Source organism: Gossypium hirsutum, chromosome A04 (genome assembly GCF_007990345.1).
Source record: "Gossypium hirsutum isolate 1008001.06 chromosome A04, Gossypium_hirsutum_v2.1, whole genome shotgun sequence".
Classification (NCBI taxonomy): Eukaryota; Viridiplantae; Streptophyta; class Magnoliopsida; order Malvales; family Malvaceae; genus Gossypium; species Gossypium hirsutum.
This window is the reverse complement of record NC_053427.1, coordinates 67,851,955-67,868,960: the sequence shown is the minus strand read 5'-3', so window position 1 is coordinate 67,868,960 and position 17,006 is coordinate 67,851,955. Positions and strand designations below refer to the sequence as shown.

The 17,006-nt window shown below is 33.3% G+C and overlaps 1 long non-coding RNA gene across 1 annotated transcript; it reads left to right on the top strand.

Annotated features, from left to right (window-relative positions):
- The first annotated feature begins 284 nt into the window (after nt 1-284).
- Nucleotides 285-15,251, top strand: LOC107949275 (uncharacterized). Its single transcript, XR_001697687.2, has 2 exons — nt 285-354; nt 14,987-15,251. It is a non-coding gene; the product is annotated as an uncharacterized lncRNA (long non-coding RNA).
- The last annotated feature ends 1,755 nt before the right edge of the window (nt 15,252-17,006 follow it).

Genomic DNA, 17,006 nt, shown 5'->3' with positions numbered 1-17,006 from the left:
TCATGAACAAATTATATGTGAGAAGTGTTTAATTTGGCTTTAAGGACTAAATCGTGTAAAGTGCGAAAGTTACATTCTAATAGCTAAATGTATTAAATAGCTATAGAATTTTTAGTGGAAGCCTTTATGTGGAAATTAGCCCATTAATAAGTTAGTGGAAGATATTTGTTTGGTATTATTGAAATTAGTTAGAAATTAAAAGGTTAAATGGGTAATTAAGTTAAAAAGGTATAACAAGACAAAAATGCAAAAAAGCTATCATCTTTTTTTTATTTCTCTTTCTTATCCACCGATTTTTACCCAAGGAAATGGCCATGGAAGCTTGAAAATTTCAGCAACTTCTAGCCCTCACAAGTAAGTGATTTTGATGGTCATTTTTGATGATTTTGTATTTTTGGAACATTTGTAGCTTGATTTAGCTAATGAGGGGACTATTTTGCAAAATGATTGAAAGTCTAAGGTTTTTCCATGAGAATATTCATGTTTTTTGCTTCATTTTTATGGAAGAAAATGAATCTTCGTTGTTAAATTAACAACTTTTGTTAAGTGATTTTCATGAAAACACCTAAAATGGACCATTTTGTAAAAGTGGTAAAATAGATGGTAAAGGTGTGAAATAATGAAATATGTGGGTTGCTGTAAGTAAGATAAATATTCGGCTAGGCTTGGGTTGGGATAAAATTGAATGAATTTTATTTTTCAAACTTAGGGACTAATTTGCAAATAAGTAAAAGTTTAGGGGAAAATTATAAATTATCCAAAGTATGATTTTTGGGTCAACTTGAATATTGTGGGTAATAAATAAGCTATATTTGAAATGTTAGATCAAGAAAATTGAGATTTGGGCTTAAATCGAGAAAGTACGTGGTTAAGGACAAAAAGGGTATAATTAGCCATTTTTGTATTCGAGGTAAGTTCGTGTGATAATAATAATGCAATGTCTTATTTGAATTGAAATGCCTAATTTTTATTATATAATTTGTATGATTTGTTACGAACATACTCGACGAAGAATCGACAAACGAGTCGTATGATAAAATTGGTAAAACAATAATGTTATTGTGATTTGTGATTGCAATCTGAATTGATATGAAAATGCGGATGTGTTGAATTATATATTTTTGGTACTATGTACGTGATGGTGTTATGCTTCACAAAATTATATTGTAAGCTATGTATATGCAATGACCTAAAACATATGTCTATGATGTTTGATGACATTGTAATGAATGGTAACTTGGTGTTAAAGAGTGATATTACATAGAATATGTATGACAAGATTTGTTGTAGTAAAACTCCCAGTTGAACCTTAGGAATAGATTGGATATCCATGCCAAGACATTTGGTTGATATGTGTGCTAGCATAAGACCATTTTTGGGACATGGCATCGGCCACATTATGAGAGTGTAACACCCCTTACCCGTGTTTGACGCTGGAACAGGGTACGAGGCATTACCGGAATTAATCACTAATCATCATATAAAAACCAATTCATAATTAATAACATAATCAAGACTATCTACATTAAATGACTTTATATAATAGAGACCTTCAAATAACATAGGTCAGTATTTTAAGCCAATTCCTAGCAACTTAATAACAATTAAACGAGTCTCTATACATGCCAAAGACTTAAAATACTGTAAAACTTTTATATATCGATCAATAGTTTGATAGTGTGATTTAACCTCCGGCGACCTCCAACTCGAGCCAACATTTGCGACACTAAAGGAAAAAGGAAAGGAAGGGAGTAAGCATTATAGCTTAGTAAGTATGTAAATATTAATAAAAAATACATTATCATACTTTAAACAAAGTCGCAATATGTTCCCGGAATATTACCATCACAAACACAAATACTTTCACTATTACAATCATAAACAGGTTCAAAATAAGCTGTCTAGCAGAGTACCAGAAACTAAATTATTTATTTCTGGAGCTACATAACTCAAAATTACAAACCATTAATTTTCCTTGAAACTAGATTCACATATATTCTTACCATAAAATTTTCAAAATTTTTGGTCTATCAAATTAGTACAGTTTATTCATTTAACTTACCCTTGTTTCACTACTCAACTATTATGACCACTCTTATCTACAAATCAATTTTATCCTCATATAGAATTCAAAGGATGTTATCGTTTATTTCATTTGAAACTAGACTCATTAAGGATTTCAATCATATAAATTATATCATTTTTATACAATTTTTAATGATTTTTTTCACGTTAGAACAGGGGATCACGTAGTCATTCTCAACCAGTCTCTCAAAAACTTAAATATCTCATAATATAGAATTCCTTTGCTTGCTCTGTTTTTGTTATATGAAAATAGACTCATTAAGCTCTAATTTGATATCTCATTCAGTCTCTGATTCAATTTCTACTATTTTTAGTAAATTTTTAAATTCACGTCACTGCAACTATCCAGAACAGTTTTATTGTCAATTTTGATCTTTCACACTTCAATTGTATTCATCACTTTCCCCTAACAATCTTTCCAATTTCCAATCACATATCGAGCATATTGCTCATAAGTTACACACGTATATACTTACACTTATCATCATAAAGTCATACACAATTTCATTTAATCAATTTCCCAGTTGAACGCTTCGGAATAATAACAGATACGCGATGGTATCGCACACAGCCCACCTTTCAAATCAAAGCTCTCTTGTACACATAGTGGCCTTCACTTAGCACCACTCATATGACCTAGCTTGATTGTACACATAATTTTGGCTCTCTTGTACACATGGTGAACACTTAGTACCACCCATGTGACCTAGCTAGTTTATCTCATAGCTCTCTTGTCTACACGGTGTCCTTCACCTGGAACCACGATGCAACCTAGCTACATATATCCCGTAGCTCTCTTGTCTACATGGTGTACACATAGTATCACCCATGCGACCTAGCTACATCATAATGTCTCGTAGCTCTCTTGTGCATATGATGTGTACTTAGCACCATACATGTGACCTAGCTACATACCATTTGTATCATCCAATCTTTCCGAAGGTTCAACCGGGATTTCTCTCACTTTCTAATACTTGATTCCATACTTCCAATAGTCAATTATGATTCAAAAATCAGCTGCAATACATAAATTATGCTGAAATACAAAAACATAATAAAGATAATGTATTATTTACATACAAACTTACATACTTTCTCATTTCCATGTCGAATTAATATTGAACATTTAAATCATCATAATTATACTTACTTTCAAAACCTTGGCAATCATAGTAAATATATCAATTTTATATTGAAACATGCATAAATTAATGCTTATTATACATATGAACTTACCTCGATACTAAAACGGTCATTTTACCAACTTTTCCGATTTTTATTTTTTCTCCCATTCTAGATTCAAATCTCATTTTTCGGGATCTAAAACATCCTATTTTACTTATTTAATTAATTTAATATTCAAAACAGTCCTTAACTCAAACTTTGGGAAAATTACAATTTTGCCCCTAAACTTTTGCATACTTACACTTTTGCCCCTAGGCTCGGGAATTAAACTGCATCCCTTATTCCTATGTTTTCTGACATGCTGATCATTTTTCCCTTCTATGGCAACATCAAATTCTCACTCTAACACATAGTTATTAATAATAACACCTTTTACCGATTAAGCCGTTTTACTCATTTTTGCTTAAAACTGCTTAGCAAAAGTTGTTTAACATAATTTCAGCCTTCATATTCTACCATAAAACATCAAAATAAACACATTTAACCTATGGGTATTTTTCCAAATATGAACCCTAGCTTAAATTATAGCTAGAATAAGCTTAATCAAGTTACCGGGATTCTAAAATCGTAAAGAACTTGAAAAACGGGGCTAGAACGGACTTACTATTGAGCTTGGAAAGCTTGAAAACCCTAGCCATGGCTTCCCCCATGCTAATTTTGGCCTCCATGAAAAAGATGAGTCAATTTTGGCTTTATTTTCCCTTTTTATTTCTTTTAATTACCAAATGACTAAAATGCCCTTAAGGCCTTTCTTTAAAATTTTGTCCTATTCATGCCCATTTTTGTCCAAACGAAATATAATGGTCTAATTACCATTTAAGGGCATCCTCTTTAAACCCCCATTTCAATCAATTACTTATGAATTAGAACACATATTTTGTAACTTTTGCAATTTGGTCCTAAAAGTCCAATTAAGCACTTTATCATTAAAATTACTTAACGATATTTTTACACATTATTTTAATCAATAAATAAACCTTAAAACTTAATCAGAATAATTTTTTTGACTTCGAATTCGTGGTTCTAAAACCATCGTTCCATTTAGGCCTAAATCGGGCTGTTACAGCAACTTCTGCAAATAAGCCCTAATAGGCAAACTAAACATGCAATCTATACAATTTCTTATCAATACTCTAACACATGCATCTAATCACCCGGTAAATCATAAAAATTAATCGAAATAAAATTTTCTATCTCAGAAGTGGTTTCGCAACCACTATTCCATTTAGGCCCTATTTTGAGATGTTACAGAGAGCCAGTGTAAGACCATGTCTGGGACATGGCATCGGTGTTGATATGTGTGCTAGTGTAAGACCATGTCTGGGACATGGCATCGGCCACATTATGAGATCCAATGTAAGACCATGTCTGGGACATGGCATCGGTGTTGATATGTGTGCTCGTATAAGACCATGTCTGGGACATGGCATCGGCCACATTATGAGAGCCAGTGTAAGACCATGTCTGAGACATGGCATCAGCCTCAATATCCGAGCTAGTGTAAGACCATGTTTGGAACATGGCATCGACATTGTTATATGTGTCAGTGTAAGACCATTTTTGGGACATGGCATCGGTACCAATGTATGAGAGCCACTGTAAGACCATGTCTGGGACATGGCATTGACATTTTACCCTTTTGTATGAGGCTTATCGGGTATCCTTTAGTATTTCAACTGGTTCAACGGGTGATTTAAATATTGTGTCATGATTGAGAAAACTTATGATGATGTTGCTAGTGGTGCGGGTATGTGTGCAAAACTCATGAGAAATTATCTCGGTTTAGGATACACCTTTGGTAAGGATGCAAATAAGTAAGTCATGCCCATGAGAATGATTTTGTGATAACCTTGTGATTATGGTTCTATGTTTATGATGTATAAGTATGTATTTTTACCATAAAGGTTGAAATGATTTGTAAAGGTGTTATAAACTTAGTTATCATTATTTTACACTAAAACAGTTTTGGACAACAGCAGTAGCTTGACTTTGAAAATCCACCAAAAATTGTGGAAATTGAGTTAGAGGTTGAATAAAATATTAAATTAAAGCTTATCGAGTTTAGTTTTACGTAGAAGAAACGATGTAAGCAATAAAATTTCATGTTATGAGATATTTCAATTTCTGTGATACAGGGCTAGCGTGATTTCGGGTTCCCTTGTCTTAACTTTGGAAAATCATTAAAATTGTATGAAAATAATTATGGGTTGGAATTCATATGAATAAATTCTTAATGAGTCTATTTTCAATAGAAATAGATGGGAACATTATCCGAATTCCTTACTGTGTGATAATTATTTTTTAGTGAACAAGGGTTGAAACTGTCAAACAGCAGAATAGGGGAGAATTTAAAGAATAAAATGTAGTTATTGGCTAGACCAAAAATTTTAAAAATTTTATGGTAAGAAGATATGTGAGTCTAGTTTCAGGAAAAATTAGTGGATCTTAATTTGGAGTTCTGTAGCTCAAGATATAAATAATTTAGTAACTATGAGTCAAGTAGATAGCTTAAGAAGAACAGGAGTAAATAGTAGAATTTTGTGCAATTATGATTGTATTAACTTGTGAACATGTTGTGAGAATTGTTAAAAACATGTTAATAAATTGCTTATTATTTTCATATGGACTTACTAAGCTATATAGCTTACCCCTTTCCTTTCCTTTCTCTCATAGTGTCACAGATGCTAGCTCGGGTTGGAGATCGTAGGAGATTCTATCACACTATCCAGCTATTGAAGGGTATAAATGATTTCAAGCACTTTAAGTCTATGGCATGTATAGGAACTTAGTCAATTCGATATGTGTCATTTGATTTGGCCAAATGCATTGGCTCATAATGGGAATATGATTCGTTTTGTATATGGCCATGTGATGTGGCTCATATTGGTTATTGGGTTGTAAACCTATCCATATATGTATGCATGTACTAAAAGGTTTCATAGGGTGTGGTCATGTGTGTTTGGTATGGATGAATTGTGAATGTGCCCTAGATTACTTGATGGTTTAAAAGTGACTAAATTGGTTTATGGATAGACCTTAGCATAAGTATGAAATGAAAGAATGTGTTAACAATAATTATGGCATGAAGTTGATAAGTTTAAACTAGGTAAAGTATGGTGCCTTATGCATGAATAAATTGATATGAAATTGCCTCAAAAAGTGTCATTGAAGTCATGTTTAAGTAAGTGCTAGCGAGGGTGCCAAGTGGCTTGGTAAATTGTCATTTTCTGGGCTACTTGGGCAGAGACACGGCCGTGTGTCTCATCCGTGTGGAGGACACGGTCTAGCATACGGGCGTGTGACTTGGCCATGTGATCCTATATTGATGCTGACGTCATAAACAAAGAGTGACACGGTTGGAGGACACGGGCGTGTGTGATCACAGGGTTGCCCACACGGGCGTGTGTGATTACAGGGCTGCCTACACGGGCATGTGACTCTCCAAAATATGAAAATTTTCTAAGTGTTGTAAAAAGTTCATAAGTTCTCGGTTTAGTCTCAAACCACCTTCAATGTATATTTTGGGCCTCGTAAGCCCATATAAGAGACATTAGGAATATGAATGAATGTTTTTAATTTGAATGAAATTTTATGGCTTGGTTTTACATAGTTGTGTACGTTTAAGTCCGGTAATGCCTCGTACCCTGTCCCGGCCTCGGATTCAGGTAAGGGGTGTTACATTTAGTGGTATTAGAATTATGGTTTAGTCGGTTCTTGGACTAACCTAGCATGTGTGAAGGTTTAGCTATACATGCCACAGATTTGTGATAGTGTGATGTCTCCCAATGCGAATGAGAACCATCTTGTTTAGACAAAGGTACTCTCCAACCGAGTTACACCCAACCATGTTGATAGTGGTACTAAGGTAATTGAGTAAATTGCAATTATGATGAGTTAAAACTCAAAAAGGTACGAATAAGAATTCATGATATATATATGTATGTACATATATGAGACATGAGAAACATGAAATAGAATGTGTAAGCGGCATAATGAGCTTATCTACGATTGATCTATAATTCCATGATGTATAAGACTAATTTGCTCGAGTGAATGTATGTGTTCAGGTAACTTACCAAAAATATTAGTGGAATGAATGTCCATGTACACTTATTTGAATAATTATGATTGGCAAACTCGTATAGTTTTAGTAAATGTGTTAAATCGATTGGATTGATTTATATGATTGTAATGATATGTATATAATGATGTGCGAGATGAAAGTTTTGATTGTGATACATTTATTCATATTTCTTGGCCCTCACTGATATTATGTGTTTGATATGTTTGATTAAGTGAATATGATGAGAAAAGACATTCGAAATTCATAGAATGTATGCATAAGTGAACTTGATTGAATAAAATAGCCGAAAAATATGTGAAATACAAATGTGAACGATAGTTTGCCTGAAATGAATGATATAATTGTGACGACATTACTTTGATGATGAAAGTTATGTCATATGTATATGTATATGAGAGACGAGTTAGGAACCTTACAACCTCACCCTTCCCCCTTACTAGAGTGGTCTTTTGTAATGGAATTTTGTGAGAAATGTATTGAATAAACTCACAAGTGTGAACCTAAAGAGTTTAGTGATAGAATAGCTATGAATATGATCAAAGATTGAGAACAGGTTGATAAGTAAAGCCAGAATTAGTAAAGTATCAGATTGTCCCGGAAAAATTTTGTGATTCACGCAATATCACAGTTGGTGAAGAAGTTAACTTCAGGTAAAAAGGTCTATTCTGATACGATGTCGAGAAATGTATTAATCAAAATTTCTTCAAAACTGATCTCTTTTAGTGAAAAGAATAATATGAAATTCGTAATGGCTGAACAGATTATGACAGTCTCTTCTGTGGTGTTCTATATGTTTATTTGTTCTCAGAAATATTCCTATGGCTATTGATCCTCTGATGAAATTCTTGTTATGTGAGGATGTTTTATAATCGTGATATTAGACGAAAGCATTATCAGCATGACTAGTTTATAATCTATGTTGCTCTATTTCCCTCTGGCATTTTAATACATTTCATCTGTTGCGAATGGATGGGAAAATGTGTATGAAGCTATGATTCTGTTTCTTCTAAATATTGATTTATCTGATTTATATATGGGAAGGTACATTATATTGTTACATCTAATCTAGTGGGTCTGAGTGATGTTTTTCTAGACTTCTTTTATTTAGGGGGATTATTAAAATCTTTCACACTTTCTTGTGAGCTATATTTTCGATATTTTGATACAGTATCGCATCTTGGATTTCTTTATTTTGGAATTTTCCAACTTAGATTTCTTCCTCTTGGTTTTCATGTCATCTTTATTTCATAAATTGTCAATCTTGACTCATGTCTAAAATGTGTTCTTTGGCTTATGAAGACTATGTTGACTATGATTATGCTTTTGGTTTGATTATTGGTAATGTGGTGACCTTAGTATTTGGATTTCTCAAATTTTCGCATAAGGATTTGGCATCAACAAAGACTTCTTAATTTCAGTAATGTGTTGTTGAATGAATTGTGAAGTGTTTTAAGACCATAAGGCAACTTGATAGCTTAGAGTGTCTAATGTTACAAAAAGATCTAAGTTTGATATAGTGAAGATGACTTGGGTATTAAAAGATGATGAGATAGTATCGAATGATCTTAGAGAAAGCAAATTGTGATTACAAGTGTTTGGATAGAAAAATCCAAAACTTATATAGAGATTTTGCAAGTAAACTCACGGAAATAGTGTGTTAGTGATCGAGTTTGGAACTCGATATTTCTGATATTTGTGTATGAGTAATTGAAATGTTGATGGAGTTAAAGCCGAACAATAGGTTTTACCAGAACTACCTCCATCAGTATTGATATTAGAATGGAAATAAGAAAGGGATCATTCTCGAGGCCATACCAGGAATTTCCCCTGTCTTGTAAAAAGGAAAAAAAATGTTATGTGGCTTGTTGATTAAATGTTTGATGAGATCTGTAAAATTTTGCCAGTATGTACAGAAAAATTTTCGCTCATCAGATTAATGGGATTTCGTGTCTCTATGATTGTTGGAATTCTTGGAGTGCTAAGTCTTCATTACTCGAATTGAAATCTAGGTTTTATATTGTGATTTCTTGAGGAAGCTAAAAGAGACTCTGAAATTTAAGAGCAACTGAGAGTTGAGTCTGCAAGCTATCGGGCCGTATTAAATTATAAAGAGTATAAGGTCGAGATGAACTAGCTAGTTTCACTATTTGAATTCGAAAAGATTCAAGTACGTGTGTATATGTGTTACGATGACATGGATCTGACCTTTGATGTGTATAAACTCATCAATAGAAGTGAGATTCAGTCGATGTGTTGTATAGTGAAAGAATCGCTCATGATTCGAGTATAAGAAAATAAGGAGATAAGTATTGAAGGTATAGCCGAGTGGGAGTTCTGTGACAATGACTATGTGAAGAGAAGTTTTTGCGAAAACCAAACCACTTTTCTGGTAAGATTTTCGGGAACGAAAATCCCTAAAGGGGGGAAAGTTGTAAAATCCCAAATTAAGGCCTAGTTAGAACAGTGGTTTTGAGACCACAAATCCAAATTATAAATAATTATTTTATAATTATTATAAGGTCTATGATATGTTTATATGATGGTTTAAAATTTTCATGAAGAAATTATATGTGAGAAGTGTTTAATTTGGCTTTAAAGACTAAATCGTGTAAAGTGCGAAAGTTGCATTCTAATAGCTAAATGTATTAAATAGCTACAGAATTTTTAGTGGAAGCCCTTATGTGGAAATTAGCCCATTAATAAGTTAGTGGAAGATATTTGTTTGGTATTATTGAAATTAGTTAGAAATTAAAATGGTAAATAGGTAATTAAGTTAAAAAGGTATAATAAGACCAAAATGCAAAAAGCTATCATCTTTTTTTATTTCTTTTTCTTCTCCACCTATTTTTACCCAAGGAATTGACCATGGAAGCTTGAAAATTTCAGCAACTTCTAACCCTTACAAGTAAGTGATTTTGATGGTCATTTCTGATAATTTTTGTATTTTTGGAACCCTTGTAGCTTAATTTAGCTAATGGGGGACTATTTTGCAAAATGATTGAAAGTCTAGGGTTTTTCCATGAGAATATTCATGTTGTTTGCTACATTTTTATGGAAGAAAATGAATCTTCGTTTTTAAATAAACTTTTGTTAAGTGATTTTCATGAAAACACCTAAAATGGACCATTTTGTAAAAGTTGTAAAATAGATGGTAAAGGTGTAAAATAATGAAATATGTGGGTGGTTGTAAGTAAGATAAATATTCGGCTAGGCCTGGGTTAGGATAAAATTGAATGAATTTTATTTTTCGAGCCTAGGAACTAATTTGCAAATAAATGAAAGTTTAGGGGCAAAATTGTAAATTTGCCAAAGTATGATTTTTGAGTCAATTTGAATATTGTGAGTAATAACTAAGCTATATTTGAAATGTTAGATCAAGAAAATCGAGACTCGGGCTTAAATCGAGAAAATGCGTTGTTAAGGACAAAAAGGGAATAATTACCCATTTTTGTATTCGAGGTAAGTTCGTGTGATAATAATAATGCAATGTCTTATTTGAATTGAAATGCCTAATTTTATTATATAATTTGTATGATTTGTTACGGACATACTTGACGAGGAATCAACAAACGAGTCGTATGATAAAATTGGTAAGACAATAATGTTACTGTGATTTGTGATTGTAATCTAAATTGATCTGAAAATGCGGATTCGTTGAATTATATGTTTGTGGTATTATGTACGTGATGGTGTTATGCTTCAAAAAATTATATTGTAAGCTATGTATATGCAATGACCTAAAACATATGTCTATGATGTTTGATGACATTGTAATGAATGGTAACTTGGTGTTAAAGAGTGATATTACATGGAATATGTATGATGAGATTTGTTATGGTAAAACTCCCGGTTGAACCTTAGAAATAGATTGGATATCCATGCCAAGACATTTAGTTGATATGTGTGCTAGTGTAAGACTATGTCTGGGACATGGCATCGGTGTTGATATATGTGCTAGTGTAAGACCATGTCTGGGACATGGCATTGGCCACTGATAGTCACTAAACTAACTAAAAATTCAACTTAAGGCAAGCGCACCTATTGAACAGTAGTATAGTTATGGTGAGACTGGAAATATCATATCCATGAGGACTAAAAGTACTAGTAATTACTATCTTTTTATTATCTAGCCTAAAAATTTAGGGAATTTTTTTATCTAAGACTAATTATCTAATTAACTAAAGTAGCGACAAAGATCAAAGTTGAAAAAGATTTTTGAAAAACCGATTGAAAAGACAATACCCAAGAAAGAATCCACCTAGACTTCACTTATTACCTTTGAATTAGATGATTTATTTACTTGACTTATTCCGTAGAAATCCCTGATTTATGTTAGTATCCCTTTCGAGACTAAAAACAACTGACTCTACGTTGATTAATCGAAATCTCTTTCTAATTAAAACCCCTATTGTCGCATTAACTCTATCTATGGATTCTCTTATTAGATTTGACTCTAATCCGATAGATTTATGTCGTCCTATCTCTAGGATTGCATGCAACTCCGCTTAATTATGAATGATCTACTCTTAAACAGGGACTTTTGCTCCACTGAATAAGCACATCAAAAACCTGAGTTATTATCCTGGAATATTAAAGCAAGAATTAAAACTCACAATTAAGAATAAGAACAAGTATTTATCATATAAATCAAAAAGTAATAGGATTCGTCTTAGGTTTCATCTCCCTTAGGTATTTAGGGAGTTTAGTTCATAATAATAATGGAAAACATCTCAAAGTATAGAAAACAACAAAACATAAAGAAACCTAAAGAACTTCTAGGAAATTGGATGGAGATCTTCAGTCTTGATGTAGATCCTGTTTCTGAGGTGATTCCGATGGTTGTCCTTGAGTATTTTCTACCTTCAATGTTTCCTGTCCCTTTAATCCTCTTCTAGGGTGTTTATATAGACTTTGGAATGCCCAGAATAGCCCAGAATTAGCCTTTTCCAAGTAGAATTAGACTTGGGCCCGATAGGGACACGGTCGTGTGCCACGCCCGTGTGCAAGTGCTCAGGCCGTGTGCAATTTTGACTTGGAATAATGTCGACACGGCCATGACACACGGGCGTGTGGTCTACCTGTGTGTCACACACGGGCGTGTGGTCTACCCGTGTGTCACACACGGGCGTGTGGGTCACCCGTGTGGAAGTGCCTAGGTCGTGTGAAACACTGATTTAGGCCCACTTTGTCATTTTTGGCCCGTTTCTTGCTTTTTCGCCATCCTAAGCTCTCCTGAGTATAAAACATGAAATTAAAGGATTAGAAGCATCAAATTCAATGAAACCAAGGAAAAATAATCCATAAATATGCCAAGCATGGGGTAAAAATATGTATATATTATGGTTTGTCAAATATCCCCACACTTAAGCATTTGCTTATCCTCAAGCAAAGTTCTCAACTTACAATTAAAATAAATTCTTCTCAACTTATAATTCTCATTAATAATGTTTCGAAGTAATCCCTAGCAATCATAGATTGAAAGCTTAACTAAAAGAACATTAAAGTATCCAACAATCTATATTGAAAATTTCAATCATAAAATTATAGGTATCCCCCTTTATCTAAGTAATTACCTTTAATTCCAAATCGACAAGGGCTGACATTCCTTACTAAAGATTCACTCAAATCACTCAAAGTGTTTAAAGTTCGATAATTAAGCACTCAATAGTCAAACATGAAAAGTTATTACCATAGGCTTGCACGAAAATCAAATCTCCACCACTATAATGAGATGATACACAAATCAAAAGGTCTTTAACAGGGTTGTAATGGGGCTTGGGTTAAAGGTGTGGATAAAGGCTGAAAACGAGGGTTGGAATTGAGATTAATTTAAATAAATTACCAAACTTAGACAAATAAAGCTAATTGCTGAATTACAAAAAAGTGCCAAACTTCGAACTATCCGAAACTAATAATGTGAGCTTTTTCTCAATAAAACAACTTTAACTTATCCAAGCTCTTTAGACAAATATGTGACTGGATGAAAATAAATATACTATTTTTTTAAGAATAAGAACAAGTATAATAACGGAACATACATAATAATAAATAACTAAGCAACTAGAATGAACGAACATAGTTAGGTAACTAATCAAATCAAATCTCGATAAAAAGGGAGTCAATGAGAAGGGAGAAATTCTTAACAAATTAAAAAGGGTTAAATTGAGGGTTGCTATTAAGAGGAAAAATCAAGAAATAATAGTTAAGGCTCAAAGGGGTTCACTAGGGGTCAATTATGCGGGTAGGCTTTTTATGGGGTAAATGGGTTAAAACCTAAGTGCCTTTATCATTTCAGTATATCAAATCAAAGGTATGATCTCGACATGTATTATTGATGGAAGTTCTAGAATAGCAAATCAATGCTGACACACTCATAAAAAATTAGTGAACAAGAAAGATATATGCTCTAAACAGCTCAAAATCTCACGAAAGTCATGGGTGTTTGATGTTAATCCTGTAAACTCAAAACTTCAAGATAATACCTCAATTCTGGGAAATAACCTAACAATTTCAATTCTCAAAAGTCAACTTATCATTCTTGAGCCTCTAATGTCTAAAGTTTAAACAATCAATGCACAGTTACCTATGATTTAATTCAAAACATATCAATAAAAATCATAAATTAATCAAATTCATTCTAATAGTAATATGAGAGATTTATTTGAGAACAAGATAAAAATTCAGGGATTTTCTGATAATCATAAATAACCTCCCCACACTTAAGATGTACATTTATTTGGTAAGGATGCACCTTTGGTAAGGAGACAAATAAGTAAGTCATGCCCATGAGAATGATTTTGTGATGACCTTGTGATTATGGGTCTATACTTGTGATGTATAAATATGTATTTTTACCATGAATGTTGAAATGATTTGTAAAGGTGTTATAAACTTAGTTATCATTATTCTACACTAAAAGAGTTTTGGACAGCACCAGTAGTCCGACTTTGAAAATCCATAAAACATTGTGTAAATTGAGTTAGAGATTGAATAAATTATGATATTAAATCTTATTGAGTCTAGTTTCACATAGAAGAAACGGTGTAAGCAAAAGAATTTCATGTTATGAGATTTTAAGATTTCTGTGAGATAGGGCTACAGTGATTTTGGGTTCCCTTATCTTAACTTTGGGAAATAATTAAAAATTTTAGGAAAATAATTATGAGTTAGAATTCATATGAATAAATCCTTAATGAGTCTATTTTCAATAGAAATAGACAAGAACATTATCCAAATTCCTTACTGTGAGATAATTAATTTTTAGTGAAGAAGGGTTGAAACTATCAAACAGCAGAACATGGGAGACTTTAAAGAATAAAATGTATTTATTGGATGGACCACAAGTTCTGAAAATTTTATGGTAAGAATATATGTGAGTCTAGTTTCAAGATAAATTAGCAGATCTTAATTTTGAGTTCTTTAGCTCAAGATATAAATAATTTAGTAACTGTGACTCGAGTAGATAGCTTGAGATGAACATGAGTAAATAGTAGAATTTTGTGCAATTATGATTGTATTAACTTGTGAACATGTTGTGAGAATTGTTAAAAACATGTTAATAAATTTCTTATTATTTTCAAGTGGACTTACTAAGCTATATAGCTTACCCCTTTCCTTTTCTTTCTCTCATAGTGTCACAGATGCTAGCTCGGGTTGGAGATCGTCGGAGATTCTATCACACTATCCAGCTATTGAAGGGTATAAATGATTTCAAGCACTTTAAGTCTATGGAATGTATAGGAACTTAGTCAATTCAATATGTGTCATTTGATTTAGCATATGTATTGGCTCATAATAGGAATGTGATTCGTTTTGTATATGGTCATGTGATGTGGCTCATATTGGTTATTGGGTTGTAAACCTATCCATATATGCATGCAAGTGCTAAAAGGTTTCATAGGGTGTGGCCATATGTGTTTGGTATGGATGAATTGTGAATGTGCCCTAGATTACTTAATGGTTTAAAAGTGACTAAATTGGTCATGGATAGACCTTAGCATAAGTATGAAGTGTAAAAATGTGTTAACGATAATTATGGCATGAAGTTGATAAGTTTAAACTAGGTAAAGTATGGTGTTTTATGCACAAATAAATCGTTATGAAATTACCTCGAAAAGTGCCATTGAAGTTATGTTTAAGTAAGTGCTAACAAGGGTGCCAAGTGGCTTGGTAAATAGCCATTTTCTAGGCCACACGGGCAGAGACACGGCCGTGTGTCTCATCCATGTAAAGGACACGGTCTAGCACATGTGCGTGTGACTTGGCTGTGTGACCCTATATCGTTGCTGATGTCATAAACAGAGAGTTACACGGGTGGAGGACACGGGCGTGTGTGATCACACAGCTTGCCCACACGGGTGTGTGACTTTCCAAAATATGAAAATTTTCTAAGTGTTGTAAAAAGTTCGTAAGTTCTCAGTTTAGTCCCAAACCACCCCCGATGTATGTTTTGGGCCTCGAAAACCCATATACGGGACATTATGAATATGAATTAGTGTTTTTAATTTGAACAAAATTTTATTGCTCAGTTTTACATAGCTGTGTACGTTTAAGACCGGTACTGCCTTGTACCCTATCCCGGCCTCAAATTCGGGTAAGGGGTGTTTCACTACTGATAGTAGCAGTCGTAAGGCTTTCCCCATTTCTTTTAATTTTAGGGTTTTGAGCCAAAGAAAAAAAGAAAAACGATTGAGACGGCAGCTTTATATGCAAGACAATAGAGGAAACATTGACGAATTTAAACATTACCGATGAAAAGAGGACCCAGTTCGTGATCAAGAAGACAAAGAGGATAGCGATGATGAATTTAATATGTGCTTGGTAGGCAAGGTTCTAAAAAATAGTGCCATCCACTTCCCATCTATGAGAACTGTCCTCGCAGAACTATGGCATTCAATTAAAGGAGTTTCAATAACAGAAATTGAAGATAAAAAAAAATCCTCTTTCAATTTTATAACAAGCAGGATCTAAGGAGGGTAACGGATGGTATTTTGTGGTTTTTTAACAAACATCTAATTATCTTCCATCTCTTGGAATGGAGAGGATCCAGTTCATGCTCCCTTGATCTACTTGAACTTTTGGATACAAATTCACAATCTGCCTTTCGGCTCGATGTTAGAAGGGATGGTAAGACAATTGGGAAATTTCACTGGACGCTTTCTAGAATACGACGCAACAATAATAACAAGAGGTGTGAAGAAATATATGCGAATAAAGGTATGCTTGGATATGTGAAGTCATTTGAAAAGGAAGAAGTGCATAATTTATAGACAGGACAAATCTATCTATGCAACCTTCCAATATGAAAAGTTATCATTATTTTGTTTTTTATGTGGAAGGTTAGGGCATGGAGAAATTTTTTTCCATTTACGGTTAATGATAGGGATACAAAAGTCAAATCTGAGATGGGATCTTTCTTTAAGGGCACCATTTAGAAGGACAGTACAATTTGAGGGTAGATGGTGGCGGAAAGAACCTAGAAACATGGTAAAAAGCGGAATAAGTATCGATGAAAGAAGGGAAGGAGAACTAATGGATAGTACATTGAACGCTCAAACATATAGAACAGGAGAGAAAGAAATAGTAACAAGGTCAAATGGAAGAGGCAGCTTCGAGGGTTACCGAAAAGAGGTCTTTGGACATGGTTTTGACA